Source organism: Diabrotica undecimpunctata, chromosome 5, assembly GCF_040954645.1.
Source record: "Diabrotica undecimpunctata isolate CICGRU chromosome 5, icDiaUnde3, whole genome shotgun sequence".
NCBI classification, from domain to species: Eukaryota; Metazoa; Arthropoda; class Insecta; order Coleoptera; family Chrysomelidae; genus Diabrotica; species Diabrotica undecimpunctata.
This window is the reverse complement of record NC_092807.1, coordinates 124,392,284-124,411,575: the sequence shown is the minus strand read 5'-3', so window position 1 is coordinate 124,411,575 and position 19,292 is coordinate 124,392,284. Positions and strand designations below refer to the sequence as shown.

The following is a 19,292-nucleotide window of genomic DNA, read 5'->3' as shown; positions in this document are numbered from 1 at the left end:
TTTGCTTATAAAACTAGGGCCCACTACCGTCTTGTGATTTGAAAAAAACAATATTTTGAATAAATCACTAGTATAGCTGTTGAGAAAACTCAAAAATTAACAGAAATGACTATATTTAAAGTGTTTTGACATATTTCCGTTTACCTAGCCTTAGCCGTCTAGGGACAACTGCATCCCACAACTGAGTGATAAAGCGAAATGTAAAGTGTAGGACCTGTTCACTATTACAAATAGGAATCCTCTTGCTTCTTCACATGTTTTAATGTAGGGTAGTTATTTAAAACGATTTTTAATCACTACATGAAAAATTCTGGTATGTACTATATTATAATATAGCAAAATAATCAGGTTGTTATAATTTTATAAACTTAACTTTTTCTTTGAATTTTTGAAATAAAAAGAATTTTCTGTGTCCCAGATATTTGTCCAAGAAGAAGTTGGAAATATTGGTTTTTTTAATTGTTTGAAGAATTAATAAGGACTTTTTGTTATGAACATTCATTATGTGCGATTGTTATTATTTGTGAATTTGTGAGATAACAATATCAAAGTATTAAGATATTTACTATGAATGTTCGTATTTGTTTGATTAAAACTTTAGTTATTTTTTACTGTATTTCAAGTTAATTTGTTGTTGTTTTTATCGGGTTTATTTTAAAATAAATCAATAAATAATTGAATATATTTACGAAGTTAAAAAATGTTTAAATTAATGTTTTATGCTTTTGTAAGTGCTAGTGATTTTATTCCCTAAGAGACTAAATATATTCGTTTTCTCGTAGTTAACCCTGCGGTACACGGGTTGGGTCTGTCGGGCCCATTCAGTTTTTCTAATATCTCTATTCGGTCAGCGAGTCTAAGTACGGTCCTGGAGGTCTAGGTACCTTTCGACGGCATGACCAGCTATAATCCCTCAGTTATTAATGCGTATTGAAGCGATAGTGTCGATGTTATATCTGTTTTTGTTCTCTCAGACCCAACCAGTTCCTTAATGTAAGTATTTTTTTATGAAAGTAGAAAACAAAATTTGCAGTGCATTGTTTTTAGAGCTTAGCAAAACAGTGTATTCTTACGAGGGAGAGGTAAAACGTTTGCAATGTCTCTATGAGGAAGTTGCAACCGACGAGGAAGAAAATTATGAAGATTCAGATTCCGATGAGTCTGTTATTGGAAAATTAGAAAACAAAGATGGTATTCATAACTCAGAGTCTGAATTCGATTTATCAGATACCGAACTAAACTAAACTTACAAAAATGTATTCCACAAGGTGGGTCAAACTAACACCTTTATTAGAATACCAAAGATGAAATGAAATGGAATAAGACATGCGGATCACGAAATGTTAGAACTAGTCGAGAAAATATCATCACCAAACTTCCTGGAGTTATTCATGAAGCAAAAGTTGCGCAACTGATAAGGAATGCTGGAAACTGTTTTTTAATGACAAAATTATAAAACATTGTTGAATGTACTAGTGTATATATCGAGCGTGTGTCTGTGAGATATAAAGACAGTTCCGATGCGAGGCTAACAAATATATGTAAACTAAAAGCTCTGATTGGCCTGCTTTAGTTAGCTGGAGTTTACCGTGGAGGTAGAACTTCAATTTTTGAGAAAAAAATGGTACGGGCATTGACATATTTCCGGCAACGATGGCTCTCCGCATATTTAGATTTCTTATGAAGTGCTTACGCCTAGATGATATTCGTACAAGGGAGAGTCGTATTCGTACTCCAGTTAGAGTTGTATTCGAGAATGAATTTGAAAATTTTCAAAAATATTATACCATTGGCCAATATGTCACTATCGATAAGATGCTTTTAGGCTTTAGAGGCCGCTGTAGTTTTAGAATATACCTTCCAAACAAACGGGACCGATACGGTCTAAAGGTATATTCTTTGGTGGATTCTCGCACTTTTTATACTAATCAATTAGAAATCTATGCCGGTACACAACCACCAGGTCCATATTCTATCAGCTCTGCAGCCTACGATGTGATTGAGCGGCTTTGCAAACCAATCTCTAAATCCAACCGGAATGTGACAATGGACAATTGGTTTACATCAATGGAAGTCGCACAAAACTTACTGACAAATCATAGTCTAACACTTGTAGGCACCCTACGGAAAAACAAAAGGCATATCCCAACTGAATTTTTATTGAAAAATAGACCGCCAAAATCAACTATGTTTGGATTTACCAAAGATATGACGATATTGTCCTATATATCAAAACCAAAAAAACATGTTGTTCTTTTGTCAACCCTACACCATGATGACCAAATCAATCCGACAACGGTTGACGAAAGTAAACCTGAAGTAATAACGTTCTATACGAAAAGTGGTATGGACACGGTTGATCAACTTCGAGTTTCCTATATTGTCGCAAGAAATACAAAAACGTTGGCCCATGGTCATCTTTTACGGATTGCTTGCTGTTGCTGCAATAAATGCATTTGTGATACAGAGAGCTAACACTTAAAACAAGCAAAAGAAGAATATTTTTTTAAAAGAACTAGGTCTTCAGTCAGTCATGGACAATATAAAAAATAAAGATCAATCTCCTCATTTGGCACGAGATATAAGAGAGCTTGCTGCTAAACTCAGAGGTTATGGACCAGTAAAAGCACCTGCGAAATTGCAAAATAAAAGGGGGTGTTGTGCTTTTTGTAGAAATCGTAAAACTCGATACATGTGTCACTATTGTAAAAAATTTATTTGTTTGGAACATACCGTACTTGTTTGTCGCATATGTATTGATCAAATGACTGATGACTGTTTTAGTATTATAATAGAAGTTCATTTTCTTTTAATGTATGTAAGTTTTGTTTAGTAGTAGTTCTAATATATGCAACGCAAACCTGTTGTTACAAAATTAAACATAAAAAATTCTTCGTTTAATTTTTGGACTTCTCAGACTTAACCCGTTCTTACGTGTATCAAAGTATCACCTGTGTACCGAAGGGCTAATAGTAGTTTCGTTGTCATTACTGAAAATTCAGTAATACTGGATATTTTCAATACATGTTTACTAGCCATTATATGTTTTAACCAGAACATATAAAATTATTCTATAGCCAGATCTAAAAACAAACTCAAAAGCTATAACAACATTCAACACACTTTTTCGAACACTCATTGCAGCAATTTAATAGAAAGGTTTCTACAGAATATTATATTACAACTTGAACTATGAGAAAACGAATTCTTTAATCTTTTACAGGACAAAATCACTGTCAACGAAAAAAGAATAAAACATTAATTTAAATATTTTTCAACTTCGTTAATAAATTCGATGATATATTAATTTATTTTGAAATAACCCTGATAAAAACATCAACAAAATACCTGGCAATACAGCAAAAAAATTAAAGTTTTAATAAAAAAATAACCTAACCTAAAAATATGAAAATTCGTAGTAAATATCTTAATACTTTTATATTCTTACCTCACAGATTGGCGAACAAAAAATAATATCAATCGCACAGAATGAATGTTCATAACCAAAAGTCCTTATTTATATTTCAAACGATTAAAAAACCAATATTTCCAACTTCTTATGGGACAAATAAACACAAATTAAAAATGTTAGGTAGTCCATTCCATGGAGTTGAATGTTGAGATTATATTGGATTTTGTAGAAGAATATTATAAAAGTACATAAAAAGCTTTAATTTGAGCTATGTAACAATAAATTTGATCCAATAAGTTTATACAAAATTAACGATTCAAAATCCAAAAATGTCAATTTTTCCCAATTGTTTATTTTTAAAATAACTTTTGTAAACCTTTGTAATCTTTTGTTTATGCAAAAAGGCATTAAATCATAGCTCTTTTAATTACAAATTAAATAAGACTTCGTAAGATCCAATCTGTCCATTCTTTTTCGAGATTTAATTGTTAATAAAAATTGTTAAATATTCATAACTTTTGCAGGGCCTGAACTTTTTTTTAAACGATAGAGATCTAATTCTAAACTGATTCTTATCTGGGTCCAATATATTTTTATGTAGGAATAAAAATATTTGCTCAAAAAATGTTTCTACCCCTTATTTATTGCTTTGAATTGGGAGTATATTTTTAACTTGTAACTATATTGATTCTTATAACTGAAGTCAAGACAAAGATTAAAAAAAGTTTTCTTCTACAACCAGTAGAAGTTTGTTTAAATTGTACTAGAGGTTGGAGCGGTTGGGTACTTCTTTTCACTTCCACTCTGACGTCAATCAGCTCAAAAACAGCTAGTTGGATCGTGGCGTATAAGGGGTTTTTGGAAAGAGGATAGCTAAAAAAGTGAATAATAAAGGGTTGAGGTCAGAGAGTGAATTGCCAAATAGACCTTAGACTTATAGTGCCTAAACGACTTAATAAACAGGACCGTATATTATGTCATATGACAGGGTTTAGCGAATAGAATACGATGACAAAGAAAAATCAAACATGACAACATGTCAAAAGGGCTTTAGATGCGTATCTTGGGTAATAACGGGTCTATCGTGACGAGCGAGATATTATAGTATAATATTTATTTAAAAGAATACGACGACAAAGAAAAATCAAACATGGCAGCATGCCATAAAAGCTGTAGACTTATATCTTTGGTAATACTGGGCCAATTGTGACGTGCTATATATTATAGGACAAAATTTAGCTAATATAATACAATAACAAACATCAAACATAGCATTATGCCATACAGACCTTAAGCTTATTGTTTTAAGCATTAGTTGACCAAGCTTTCGCAAATCTTTATTTGCATTATCAGGGTGCTACAAAAAGCAAAATTAGTACTTACAGAATAAAAAATTATTTTGTATCTTACACTAATTGAGGTTATTTGTCAAAGTGTTAAGAGAATGGAATAAACAACTCATCTGGCTCATACAAATAATAACGAAAACTATCCAAACAATTTTTTTGTTTTAAAAAACGTTTTGACGCAAAACACATATTTAAAAAACTTTTACAGACAAACATTTAAGTAAAACTAGATTGTAAAATCATCACAGTAAATATATAGTGATGTTATAAAAATTCTAGGTTATAATATAACATATTATGTACATATACTTAGCCAGAGACAAAAAATTGGTTGTGAATTCGTAATTATTAACTTAAGAAGACAGAACGTTGGATGTTAGTCTTATATTTTAGATCGACATTCTGGAAAAGAAGAGTAAAACGACTTATTTTATGAAGTAGAATAGTTATTTTATATCACTTATACAATGAAACTTATATTATTGATGATGAATTGTCTTTATTAATAGATTTGTAGTTACCTAAAGTTAACAATAATAAGTATAAGTTGCCCAAATTGTTGGTATCTGCCTTTTTTTAATGTTTTCTTTTTCTTGAAAAATGAATGCCATCTCGAGAAGCCATCTTTATAATTAGTTACGAGTACTCTCCGTGGTTTCTTAAAGTTTCTTAAAGTTTCTTTGTTGTCGGGATATAAGGTTAGAACTACGCCTGATAATGCTTCGATGTTACGTGTTCTCTACTCTTCTTTGTGGCTTGGAAGCGTGGATACTAAAACAAGTCTATCTGAATAAGTTTACCGCCTTTGAATTTTGGTGTTACAGAAGAATCCTACGAATATCATGGATTCAAAAAATGTAAAACGTGGAAGTAACTACAAGGATAGGAAATGAGGCGGAAATAATATTAACTATCAAAACACGAAAATTTGAGTACTTAAGACATGTGATGAGAAGGCAAAAATACGCATTATTACAACTTATTATGCAAGGCAAAATCCTAGGAAAGCGAAATGTGGAAAGACGAAGAATATCCTGGCTTAAGAACTTAAGGGAATGGTTTGAATGCAGTAGTGCAGAACTTTTTAGAGCGGCAGTCAACAGATTCCGCATAGCCATGATGATTTCCAACTTTCGATAGAAGATGGATCTTAAAGAAGAAGACTCTCCGTGGATAGGATTTTTACATTCAAAAAATCGAAAGTGTCCTGTTGTGTTAGCATATGTGACGAGGGAACTTCTATAAGGGTGTAACCTAATGTCGCTCTTGTAAAGAGTCAAACACTGGAAACTTTTTGGGGGGTGTGACCTATATAAGAACCTTCACAGCCTATAATAGAGGATGTTGATATATTTTTTTAAAGGGTCAGCCAGTTTACAAACTCTTGTGGTCATTTGTTTTACTAGATCAACTTTCATGCTTGAATTGTGGTAAGAATGGTACTTAAGGTATCTCCTAGAGTTACATTTTTTTATATACCAATCCATTTTGTAATGATGTTATCCAGTTCTCTAGTGAATATTGTGTCAAGAAAAGAAACATATTGGTTTTAATCTTTCAAGAGTAAATTGAATGTGGGGGTCATAGTTATTGAAAATGTCTAAGAGCTCAGTCTATAAACCTAGTGGACAGGACATGATAATATCATGAATATACTTTTTAATAAAAGGAACGTTAAGAGGAACAAGCTGGAGAACATAATCCAACAGATCGTCCATTACATTTGTTGGATATACATCTGTTGGATATTGTTCTCCTTATTATCGTTTTTTTTTATTTAAAGATAGAGAACCCACATCAACCACCAAGGGTTATTAGTGGGGGGACATACACAGTAGTACAGTTTGATAAATTAAAGTTTATTATAACGTTTATGTCTTTTAGAAACTACAATAAATCTGAGATATTTGTCGTAAGCTCACTTCTCAGGTTTACACTAATTCCTCGGCATGTTCTCTGAGGTTGGAACTGGGGGCAGTCGATTATCAGATGCTTTACGGTGAGTTGAGTTTGGCAGTAGGTACAAATCGGAGCTGGTTCCTTATTTAGAAGGTATTGGTGTGTTAGTATTGTGTGACCGATTCGAAGACGATTTACGATTACTTGATCTTTTCTTTTTCCTTGTTGTGGTAGGCTGGCGTCTACTCGAGGCTTTATTGTTTTCAATTTAGAGTCTGTTGCGTCCCAGGTTGCTTGCCATTCATGGACTGTCGTTTATGGTCGGTGTGGGGATATTTAGTAATTTCTGGAACATTTTCATTTCTGATGGATTTTAATGCCAATTGATCAACTTCCTCGTTGCCTTTAATGCCAATGTGTGAAGGTATCCAAATAAATGTAACCTTTTTATTTATGTGGTGTATGTCGTCTTAACTGTAGAGGGGGTTCTCTTGATATTACTTGTAAGCTGCTTACAGGACTGGTTCTGAAAGCACCGACGGTTAATCTTAGAGCTGTCGTTTGAATTGTGTTAAGGTTTTTTAGGAACGTTTTATTTGCTGTATCGTAGCATATTGCACCGTAGTCTAGTTTACTGCCAATAATTGATTTGTAGAGGTTAAGCAGAATACTAGAATCAGCTCCCCATATATTACTGGATAGAATTTTCAGCAAGATTATTCTATTTTGACAAGTTAGTTGTAAATTCGTAATGTGGGTTTTCCAGTTTAATTTGTAATCAAAAGTTAGGCCCAAAAAATTCGATTCCTCTGAATGAGATACATTTTGACCGTTAAATATTAACGAAACAGGAATAGTATTCTTACGTTTGCTGAATACTGTGTAATGTGTCTTGTTAGTTGAAAAGAGGAAGCCTGTTTTGGAAGATAATTCTTCGATTTTGTATAGAAGGTTCTGTAGTATTTTAGTCCCAGATGTAATATTTTTGCATTTAATATAGACAACTAAATCATCAGCGTACAAGTTTGGGTACAATTAAAAATAAGGTTGGGCTTAAAATAGAACCTTGTGGAACACCGTTGTCGAGTATTCTAGTGGTAGAGGTGTATCCATTTACTCTTACTTGTATTTTCCTTTTATTCAGAAAGTTTTTTATAAACGCAAGCGTATGTCGTTGAATTCCCCGTTTATCAAGTTTATTTAATATGACGTATCTCCATGTTGTGTCGAAAGCTTTATTTACATCAAAAAGGACTACTATAACTTTCTGATCTAGTAAGAATGCATCATGAATGGTTGACTCAAGTGCCACTAAGTTGTCGTTAGCAGATCTTCTTCGTCGAAAACCACTTTGGACTGTGATCAGGAGATTTTCATTTTCTAGATACCATGTTAGCCTGTAATTTAAAATCTTCTCGAGAAGTTTACACATGAGGGTGAGGGAAATAGGACGATAAGATGTGGGACAATCTTTTGGATTGTGTTGTTTATAAATTGGGATTATAATAGCTTTGGTCCAATTATCAGGAAAGTAATGATTTAAAAAGATGTGATTAAAGATGTCTAAAAGTATCTTTTTGCCTTTTGGGGGTAGATTTTTTAAAAATATTGATGGAGGACCTGGGGATGTGGTTTTTAAGTTTAAAAGCGAAAAATCTAATTCTTGCAAAGTTATGGGTGCATTTATGGGAGAGATCTGGTTGCGAATTTTGATGTCTACAGATTCTGTGGTAATCTTGTGTGTAGAAAAGATCGAATTTGGTACAGAATCGCTAGAGTTTTTGTGAAATACGTCTACTAGAATTTTAGGAATTTCGTTTCTACAAGAGATGATTTGGTTGTTATATGAAAGTGCATTTATTGAGTAAGGTAAACTTATTATCTTTTGAGTTTTTATTGTGATTTGAGTTTATTAATACGTGTCATTGGTATATGCAAGTATACAGCCTATGTCGCATTAAATTATTTATGGATCGCAATTTTGATTTCTACACATTTAGGAATTTATGTAGTTCTCATAATTTAAATTTCTTAGTTTCTGTATAAATCCACCCCTTACATAATATAAATATAAGCTGAACCAATCCAATAAGATAAAAGAAAATAAAGTAAATGCATACTTATACCGAAGACATTGCACTGTATTTTTATGATCTGCCAATGTACCGCCATCAAGATGTCTTAACATGTGTCAACTTAACTGAAAGCACAACGATGGACCATTGATATCGCCCTCCAAATCTCCGAGACTCGAATCTGAGATTTGTCTTCTTGGATTTCATAATATACATCGAATAAATTTTTCTCCACCGAACGAATCAAGATAAGTATTACGCGATACTTCGCATTTCCTAAAGGTAAAGTGACTTGAGGAATTTTCTTATTTATACCAGTGGCGTCTCGAGATTTATGTATGCATAGCTATGTACAAGGCCAGAAGATCAGATGATATACGGTTGTTTACGTAACGGTTATTCTTCGATATAACCAATTATATTATAATTTGGTTAATCCTGAGGAGTGAATTACATCCAATAAAACCTTTTAATAAGCACTAAACTACAACGAGTTTTATTTAATTTAATGGTATTGTAGGTTCACAAGACATGTTTTGAGCAAGCTGAAACAAATACTTATTTATACTAGTTAAAATCTCGACGGTTATTTGCTCTTTTTTATCATTTTAACACTTTTCTGGATATTTGAATATATTATTATCAAGAAATTTCTAACTGTATTTTAAAAAAATGTTTACTATAATTATTTATACAAACATTTTTTATCACATCTTAGCTTGTTCCGATATTACGGTACGTCTTACTGAATTTTATTATAGTGTTATAGATTTTAAACTAAAAGTAACAAAAAAAATTAAATAAGGCAATAGCGGATATCACGGCAAGATCTAAACAACCAGCCAGTATAGAAGACAAATGGAATTGTACTAAAAAAACTATCGTAATCACCACCAAGTCTCTGATCGCTTCCCACAAGTACAAAAAAAATCGGTTGCCTGTAAAGTCGGTTTTACGGGCGAAGATTTTACGTGACAACGTCTTTTTCTCGGTAGAATATTTATTGATATGAATATTATTAAATTGCACAATAGGAACAAGGAATTGAATGAAAATAAGAATTGCACAAATTTTAACTATAGAAATATATTTTGTTTACTAAAACATTGTACATGTAAACTTAAACTTAACTAATTTCTATTTGAGTGATTTTGTTCAGGATAGGACGATGATAGGAGAAATAGCATCGCACCAGCGGACCGATCATGTTTGAGTGGGAGAGAGACGCAAGGCATTCGCCGGTCCGGCGGGCCTCTCTCTCGTTCGGTGACTCATCGTAACAGACGTGAGCGGGCGTTACACTTTTTCATGAGTGACTCCGAGCCACAACCTAATTCAAGACGTTGTCACGTCAAAAAGAATTGGATGACTGAGGAAATATTATCAATGATGGACGACTGCAGATCATTTAAAAACAAAGACCGAACCAAACATCAGCAGATTAACCGACAAATACGAAAAGAGTGTCGCAAAGCTAAAGAACAGTGGCTGCTATACAGGTGTGTAGAAATGGAGGAATTGGAAGAAAACATGACCACTTTAACATACATAAACTCGTTAAAGAAGTCACAGGTCATACAAAACCTTGCAGTTTTAACAGTATTGTGAAAGACAATAAATTAATTAATGATCCCAAGGATCTACTTCAACATTGGAGAAACTACACACAGCAACTATACTCAAACAATACTAGAAGAAACTCTGAAAGTAAATATAAAAGTGAACCCTTCCTAAAAATATTGAAGTCAGAAGTTGTAAGGGCAATCAAACAGGGCAAATAGGGAAAAGCACCAGAACCAGACGACATATTTGAGAGTTTCTATCAATGTTGAGTGAAAACAATATAGACGCCTTGGTAGATCTTTTTAATGACATTTATGGGGCTGGTCAAATACCACAGGATTGGCTTTAATCAACCTTTATACCAATCCCAAAAAAGCCAAACGCTAATAGTTGCGACCAATTCCGAATGATCAGCTTATTAAGCCTAAAACTCTTTTTAAAGATAATTCACACAAGAATATACAACAGATGTGAAAGAGATATTAGCCCCACACAGTTCGGTTTCAGACAAGAATTTTGCACAAGAGAAGTACTTTATAGCTTAACTGTCCTAGTTCAGAAATGCAGAGATCAGCAAAAAGATGTCTTCCTATGCTTTATATATTACCAGAAAGCGTTCGATTGTGTTAATCATTCAGAATTAGTAAGATTGCTCCAGGAACGTTCGATAAATGAGAATGACCTTAAAATCATAAAAAACCTTTATATGAATCAAGTGGCATCTGTGAGAGTAGGACTGGAATTTACATCGTATTTCTCAATAGAAAAATATCTACGACAGTGTTGTGTTCTGTCACCCTACCTTTTTAATCTTTACTCTAAAACGATTTTCGATAGAGCCTTAAGTGACACTGAAGATGGAATCAAAATCAACGGACAGACTATTAGTAATTTTCGCTATGCTGATGATACAGTCATAATAGCTGATAGTCAAGAAGCGCTACAACGACTAATAGATAGAATAAACACTGAAGTAGAAAGACTGGGTTTGAAGATTAATATAGATAAGACGAAGGTAGGTGGTGGTTAGCAGAACACGAAATATGCAATTAAATATAAGAGTAAACAATAAGAACATGCAAAAGGTCCCCAAGTTCAGATATCTCGGTAGTTGGATAACTGAAGATCTAGATCAACTAGATCAAGACATAGAGATACGTAGCATGATTGAGCAAGCCAGAACAGCATTTACTACTATGAGAAGTTTGCTAAACAACAGCAGCCCTAACTTAACGCTTTGATATCGCTTTATAAAATGTTACATTTACTCCATACTGCTATATGGTGTAGAAACCTGGACCATAAAGGCCGATGTGATGAACTGATTGGAGGCCTTTGAAATGTGAGTATTTAGAAGACTACTTAAAATTCCCTGGACAGATCACACAACAAATGTCGAAGTATTAAATCGAATGGGCAGGGAACAAGAATTGCTGCCAATAATAAAAAGAAGAAAAACTGCTTATCTGAGTCATATATTTCGAAATTCCAAGTACCAGTTCTTAAAGCTTATTATTGAAGGGAAGAAAGAAGAAAAACGGGGCATCCGAAGAAAGAAATACTCATTATTTAAAAACATAAGGGATTGGACAAACCCTCCGTATTATAATTTAAAACTGACACTGGACAGTTAAGTAACATATATATTGTAATATATTGAACAAAATTTATAAATATTCAAAATAGCCAACATTCATCTTAATAATAACTAACCTTAATAATTCATCAAAGAAATATCATTCTTCTAACGTTTCTTTTATTGTTATTTTTATTTTTACATTTGAAATAATTTTAATTTTTTATCGTATAGCTGTAATGAACGTGCTTAAGACAATTTAATCTTGACATTCAATATTTCGAATACTTCAATGTCAGTTTTTATTTGCGAAATCTTTTAATTTCTGTGAGTCTTTTAAAATGTATTTGTACGCCTTTTTTTGTAATGTTCAAATTGTTTTAGTTTGCTCCTGAGGAAGCTATTAAATAAATAGTTAAATATTGAGTATCTTAGAAAAAAGAAAGATTTTCATTACAGACCACTTTACCCGATAATTCGAACGTATATATATATATATATATATATATATATATATATATATATATATATATATATATATATATATATATATATATAGAGTGAGAGAGAGAGAACATATATATGAAATAGAATAAATCAATCGTGGTCCCTCGGTATCTACAAAAATAACAATATATTGTTATCAAAAATAAAAAGCTATTGTTTCCTAGTAAGTCGCTTCAAAGACAATAAATAATTTTAATTATTCGTGCAGTGCAAACAAAGTAATATTTATTAATATATTGTGGGTATAGTTCAAATAAGAAACTTGCATACGATTGATTACTGGGTGTGATATTATTATACTTTCCAAACAGAAAAACTATTGTCCTTGGTGTTTAAAAATAGGAACAGGATAAAGTTGATCTGAATACTAGCATATATATTATATTAGAGATATTAGTTATATAGGTCATAATACAATTTATTGGGAACACCTTAAATTTACTTTTTTTTTCTCGAATATTAAAAGTAGTTAATACAACTTAGATAATCAAACATATCCTAAGTACAAAATACATTTTATCTGTTATATATATTGCAAATACATTTTTTAACAAACAATCGAATAAAAAAGGAAATTGGGTCGTACCAAATAAAACCACTAAGAACGAAATTGTCTTCATTCTAACCCACAATTTTTACAATAAAAGATATCAGTGCAATAAATAAATTTCTAACAGGCATCGACCACAGACTAATCAGAACAAAAATTGTTTTAGATCTAAAACTGCAAAGAACAAAATTACTCACAAAACCAACAGTAACCATTATAAATATTAACAATCTAAAAGAAAACTCAGATCACTACCAAAGGAAACTGATGAAAGATTACATGACCGAATCAACAGCTCTCAATTAATGGAAATCATCTTTAAAAGTGCCAATAACATCGGCGGCTTGCAACAACAAAATGAACATAAAAAACTGTTTAATAAAATCAAAATAACGCTACCACAAGGAAGGGAAATGAAAGTAAGTAGCAACATATAGAGAATACAGTACACAGCACTTTCTAAGATAATAAGAAAAAGTATAAATGAAACATAAAAAATACAATAAAAGACTGGTAGAAAATGCAACTAAAAACAGAAAAAACTATAAGAAAACAAGAAAATTATTAATCATTGGGAAGAAGCAAACCGTTGCTGTAACAAAAGAAGACACCAGAATTACAGACAAAAATGAAATAACACAACCAATTAGATGTACCAAAAGTCATTCCAAAAGAAGTAGAATCGACAACTATAAAAATGAAAAGCGGTCAAGTAGCTGGAGTATATGGCATAACAGTGAAACTGCTTGAATACGCTGGCAAAAAAACCTCGAAAATCTTAGCAGCTATATTCACGTATTGTCTAAGATGAAGATGCATACCAGACCACTAGAATAAAGCAAACATAATTCTCATTCATAAGAAAAGTAACAAAGATGATATCAAAAACTACAGACATATGAGTTCTTTACCAATCTACTCTTTACGTAAAGAAAAGACGTTATAATAATTAAAGTAAAAGAGATGATAATTTTTAAAGGTGAATTGTAGATAAATGTCGGAATATAAAGCTATTCCTAGTGTCGTTCAACAGCCTCCAATAAGAGGTTTGAACTTAATTCGCTATCGACGGGAGGTCCCGTTACTTCATATATATATATATATATATATATATATATATATATATATATATATATATATATATATATATATATATATATATATATAATACAGTTTTATTTGTGACTGGTAATTAAAATAGAGGAAGTTTATCTATAAGTGGAATGGTAGTCGATGATTTTTGCAAAGGAATTTAGTAAAACTCGTGGACGTTTTATCGAGCTTTCAAATATACCTAATTCTTCTTCAGGACATCTGAAAGATTAATTACATTAGTAACTAGATTTACCTATATAACATTAAAATTACCTAACTTACTTGTGGTGAGATTGAGTCTGAAGCTATGACAAGATTTATTTTTTTATTCTTATATAATCCTTGCATCATTTAGTTTATAATTTAAATCCAAAGTACTTAGAGTTTAATGAATATTTTTAAATTACCATTGTTCCCTCTGTATATGCTTTATAAACAGATAACCTTAATACCTAAAATATAATATTGCTAACTTTGCCAATCTTCCTCTACATTTTATCCGAGCATAGGATCGGCTGCTGTAATCGCAGAGCTACTCTATCAACCCCGCAATTATCTTAACCATTGTTGCTATTATCTAGTTAAGAACGAACCAAAAAATATCTGATGTAATTCTAAATGTTGAGTCAGAACTAATGTTCAATACAAGAAACAAACCAAAATTGATTTTTTTTTAAAGTAATAGTACCTTTTTTACATTGGTATTTTATTTGTTTTATTTGTGTATATGCTTATGCAAATACGTACGAAAAATAATTAAAGATCAAGCAAATTGAAACCTCTTTTTTATTTTAGTTGATTAAGCGATAACTCTACACAACGGACAACTCCACACAACGGACAATTATTTCCCCGTTGGTGTCCGTTATGGAGAAGTTTCACTTTTTTATATACTGATACAGTGATACCGATTACAGATTTTTATGTAATATGTAATTTATGGACTCCAATTGTCGTATGTTATAAACAAACAATAAAATGTTTAATATGTGGTTAATGATCACCTACTGAAAACGTTTTATTCTAACTCGTGATAATTGTAGAAATAAAATTATATTGCTCAAGTACAACTTGTAAGCAATATAATAATAACGATATACCATTTAAGCCAGTGGTTCTCAAAAAGCTACATCTCTTTCTAGCAAGCAAACCAATTTTCAATTTAAAACATTAAAATTGTAGTATATTCTTAACTGCTATCCAATTACAACATAATTATTTATGTTTAAAATACGAAAATTTCAAAATGATTATAAAGATTCTAACGAAATCAAATAATTAGGTGAACGACAATTTTATGAAACCTCGCTAAGGCGAGGCGTCTCTTTAATATATTGCTAATCCTTTCCCAGGGAGTTTGAATTGGGAAAAACGCAGACATCCGTCTGCGAATTTGATTGTTGTCGTTGTAGTTTGGAGAGTTAGGGAGACGAGCAAATTGGTAAGAAACAGTTATCAGAATTCCTGTTACTGCAGGAATCTATCTTTGATTCAGCTTTGTTGGCTTGTAGTTTATTGATATCTGCTATACCAAGTAGTGTCATTTTAGGGGCATCCAGAGAGAATGGATTCTGCTCTCTATTGAAGGTTTATCAGACAGTTAGTGAATTACTACCGACTGATAATCAGCACGTCCACTCATAATTTTTCTTAGTTTTTTTATGTATTGTTTTGGCGGGTGTTAAAGGAGGCAGATAGTGCTGTGCTATATTCAACAATTGACCTTATGAACGTTTTTGTAAGTGTGCAGGAGAGTTTTATGGTGAGTGCTGCTGAGTTTACCTGATAGAGCTCCGGGCAGTCTAGCTCTCCTTCTCGCCCTGTTAAAAGTGGGGTTTTAGTTCGGTGTCCCAGTTGAGATTTCTCTAAAATTAAATCCCCAGGTAGCACACCGACCTTTGAAATGGGAGTCTATCTCCATAGAGCTTTATCCTGCTGCTCTTTTTTTTTATTTTGAGGAGTGTCTGGATATCTAAACAGGATGGCTTGTGTTTTTTTTTTGGTTAAGAGTAACTATCCGTCTATTGCATCATTTAACAATTTTTGTAAAGTTGATTTTGGAATTTGTGGAATAATGATCGATTCAGCTTTGAATATCAATTGGAATTTTGGTATGATGTTGTTTTCTTCTAAGAATTTTATGAGTCTTTTCTTAAGGATCCTCTCGCAGATATACCTAGAGTGTTAAGTAGAGATATTGTTCTATATTATTCAGTGCTGGTTAGGGGTTTCCTTGGTTTGAGAATCATGATTATACTGGTTACTTTCCATGGTGTAAGAAAGTAATTCAGTAAGAGGCTTGCATTGATTATATTGGTAAGCAGCGGGATGATACCCTCTGGAAGTTTTTTGAGACATCTCCTATGTATGCCAAATAATTAGGTATCTGCTCATACTATTTATAGTGTAATGTTGGTGACACAGGCATCTGCTAAAAACTATAAATGGATTAATAAGAAAATGCAAAAAAAAGAGAAAGAAAATTCATGCTATGAAATTATAATTAGACAGAAACGCTCAATTATATCAAGAACAAATGGGATGTATTTGAGTAAACTTAAAGGAAATGAGAATAAAACAAACTGTAGAAACATCAAAAATAAAAAGTTTTTATAAGAATAGGTCATCAACAAATATTGGTGACTATTACAGGATAAAAAAAATGTAAGTTTAAAGTTTAACAGGGTTAGGCAAAATAAGAAAAAATAATGACATAGAATTTACTATTTAAATGGGAATAAGCCAAAACTAAAAGTTAAAGTACGTTTATTGACGTTTCAATTTCCACTTCGGAAATCGTTCTCAAAATACAAACATTAGTATTTTAATTAATTTTACTAATGTTCGTATTTTGAGAACGATTTCCGAAGTGGAAATTGAAACATTAATAAACGTACTTTAACCTTTAATTGTGGCTTATTCCCATTTAAATAGTAATTACTTTAAAATGCCACAAGAAAATAGCTTCAGAACAAGACATAGGATTTATGAAGATAAAAAGTTAAAAAACGTTGACTAAAAAATAAATAGAAAGGCAAACAAAAGAAAAGTTAAAAGACCTTTATGTTACTAGGGATATTTAAACTATATATCTATTCCCTGTCCAACTATATTTTGCTTCGTTGGATGTAAATTTGAAATTCGTTTATTGTTCTATGTTTGAATTGTTAGTACTTTTTTCGAAAATGTCTGCTCTTTCTTCTATATTTAAGCTTAGCTGACCTTATCTTGTCATCTTCAAGGAACCAAATGAGATAACAATAAAAGTTTGAAAACCACTGGTTAAGGCTTTTTTTAATGAATTAGTGTCAAATAAAGGAAGGCAAGTTAGGTCTTATTTAAAACCTAATTTAATTTTTATTCTCTATCAGCCAAAATAAACAGTAAACTTCCAGGTGATCTAATTATATAAGTCATTACCTTGATCTTTCTATTTTTATGCAGTATCATTAGGTAAGTATTTAATGCGATAGCTTTATAATACTAGTCAAATGGGTTTGCTGATATTAAAATGAAAGTAGTAAATATGTCATGTATAAAATTACCACTATTAATTTTGATGTAGAATGCTGAAAATATTTTATAAATATAAGATATTCTGATAATGATTAAATAAGGTAATAATTTAATTAGCTTAAGTTGAAAAATATAGATATATATCATACAGCTCTCTTGAAGTTTCTTTGCAATATATTCGAGATCATCTTTGTCATTTGCTATGATGACCTGGTCATCATCAAACTGCAAAATATATAAACACATCTATTTAAGGTCTCCACACATACCTCTACATTTTCGTTTACATTGTTTTAATGGCTTTGCACATATTATATATTAAATAAGGTTGACGAAATTCATCATCCTTGACTTAAACCTTTATTGACAAGAAATTTCTGTGATAATTTAGTTTCATTTTTAATTTGCCATGCGGTTCCTTCTTAAAGCAGATGAAATAGCCAAAACAAGAGTCATTAATGCCATTCGTTGGACCGGAACCCTTCTGCGGCCTTACTGCAGTAACAAGAAGTGGGTAGCACACAAAACTTTGGAATGGTGGAAGAATTTGCCAAGACAAAGACAACAGTTCATTATAGAACATTCGCCAAATTCAGAGCAGACTTAATAAGTAAAGACAGGAAAACGGTTAAAGCTATAGTAGGCCTGTAAACAGGGCACTGTAAGCTGAATAGGTAGTGGAAGCTGATGTAATTGGCAGATGATCTATGCAGATTCTGTCACCTAGAGAAAGAAACAATAAAGCACATGTGTCAGTGCGATAGTCTAGTAAATGTACGGTTCCTTACGTTAGGCGAGGTAAAGCCACTGGCAAAGAACTACATGAAAGGTTCGGTTTGGAAGCTATTAGACCTTTTAAAAAGGGTCATGCTAAAAAATGTAATCTAGGATTAAAAGGCGACAATAAATCTCACAAGATCGCACTGGAATAGACCATATGCCACCTTATTAAATCTATCTTTCCATCTTTCTAAAGAAACTGTAGCATGAGCCTTCTAGTAAAAAAACATTAGGTGGGTTCTCGACGCTGAGGCCGATTTAGATTCTTCTTCTTCTTCTTTTTCCTACTTTATAAATAGGCTTAATGCCTGTTTTACTTTGGTTTTTAGCCTCAATTGACGTTATCTGACCATCTTTTCCTCGATCGTCCCAATGATCTTCTTCCATTTGGCGATTTGTCTCTTGCTATTCGTACTATTCTATTTTCTGTCATTCTTTCGATGTGTTGATTCCATTCCACTTTTATTCTTTTGGTCCACGCGTTTATTTCCTCTATACCACATCTCGCTCGTATTTCCTCACTTCTTACTCTGTCTCTTAGAGTTTGGTTTGTTATTTTTCGTAAGACTTTCTTTTTTGTTGTTTCCAGTAGTCTTTGTGTTTTCGCCATATTTGCTCTTGTTTCCGCTGTGTACGTCATTATCGGTCTTATTGTTGATTTATATAAGTAGAGTGTTTATGCCGGTTCCACCCGGCATAGGGAAATCAATGTGTTAGAGAGAGAGCGTTCTATCAATGTGTTGGAGAGAGACAGATGACGTCACATGCCCGACGCGCCGTGGAAGGAGTCTACTGACTTATAGTTCAACTTTTATCTGCTAGATGTCACTACTAGTCACTTGGCATCCGCCATTGTTGAACAATAATTTATAAATTATTTAGCTGCCAAATCTTGTTGACTAGCTGCAACTTTTATCCGCTAGACGTCAGTAGTAGTCACGTGTTATTAACCATTTTTCAACAATAATTT

The 19,292-nt window shown here is 32.2% G+C and overlaps 1 protein-coding gene across 1 annotated transcript in view; it reads left to right on the top strand.

Annotated features, from left to right (window-relative positions):
* The window catches only part of LOC140441758 (uncharacterized), a 234,801-nt gene that overhangs the window by 167,995 nt on the left and 47,514 nt on the right, over positions 1-19,292 (top strand). The window lies entirely within an intron of this gene.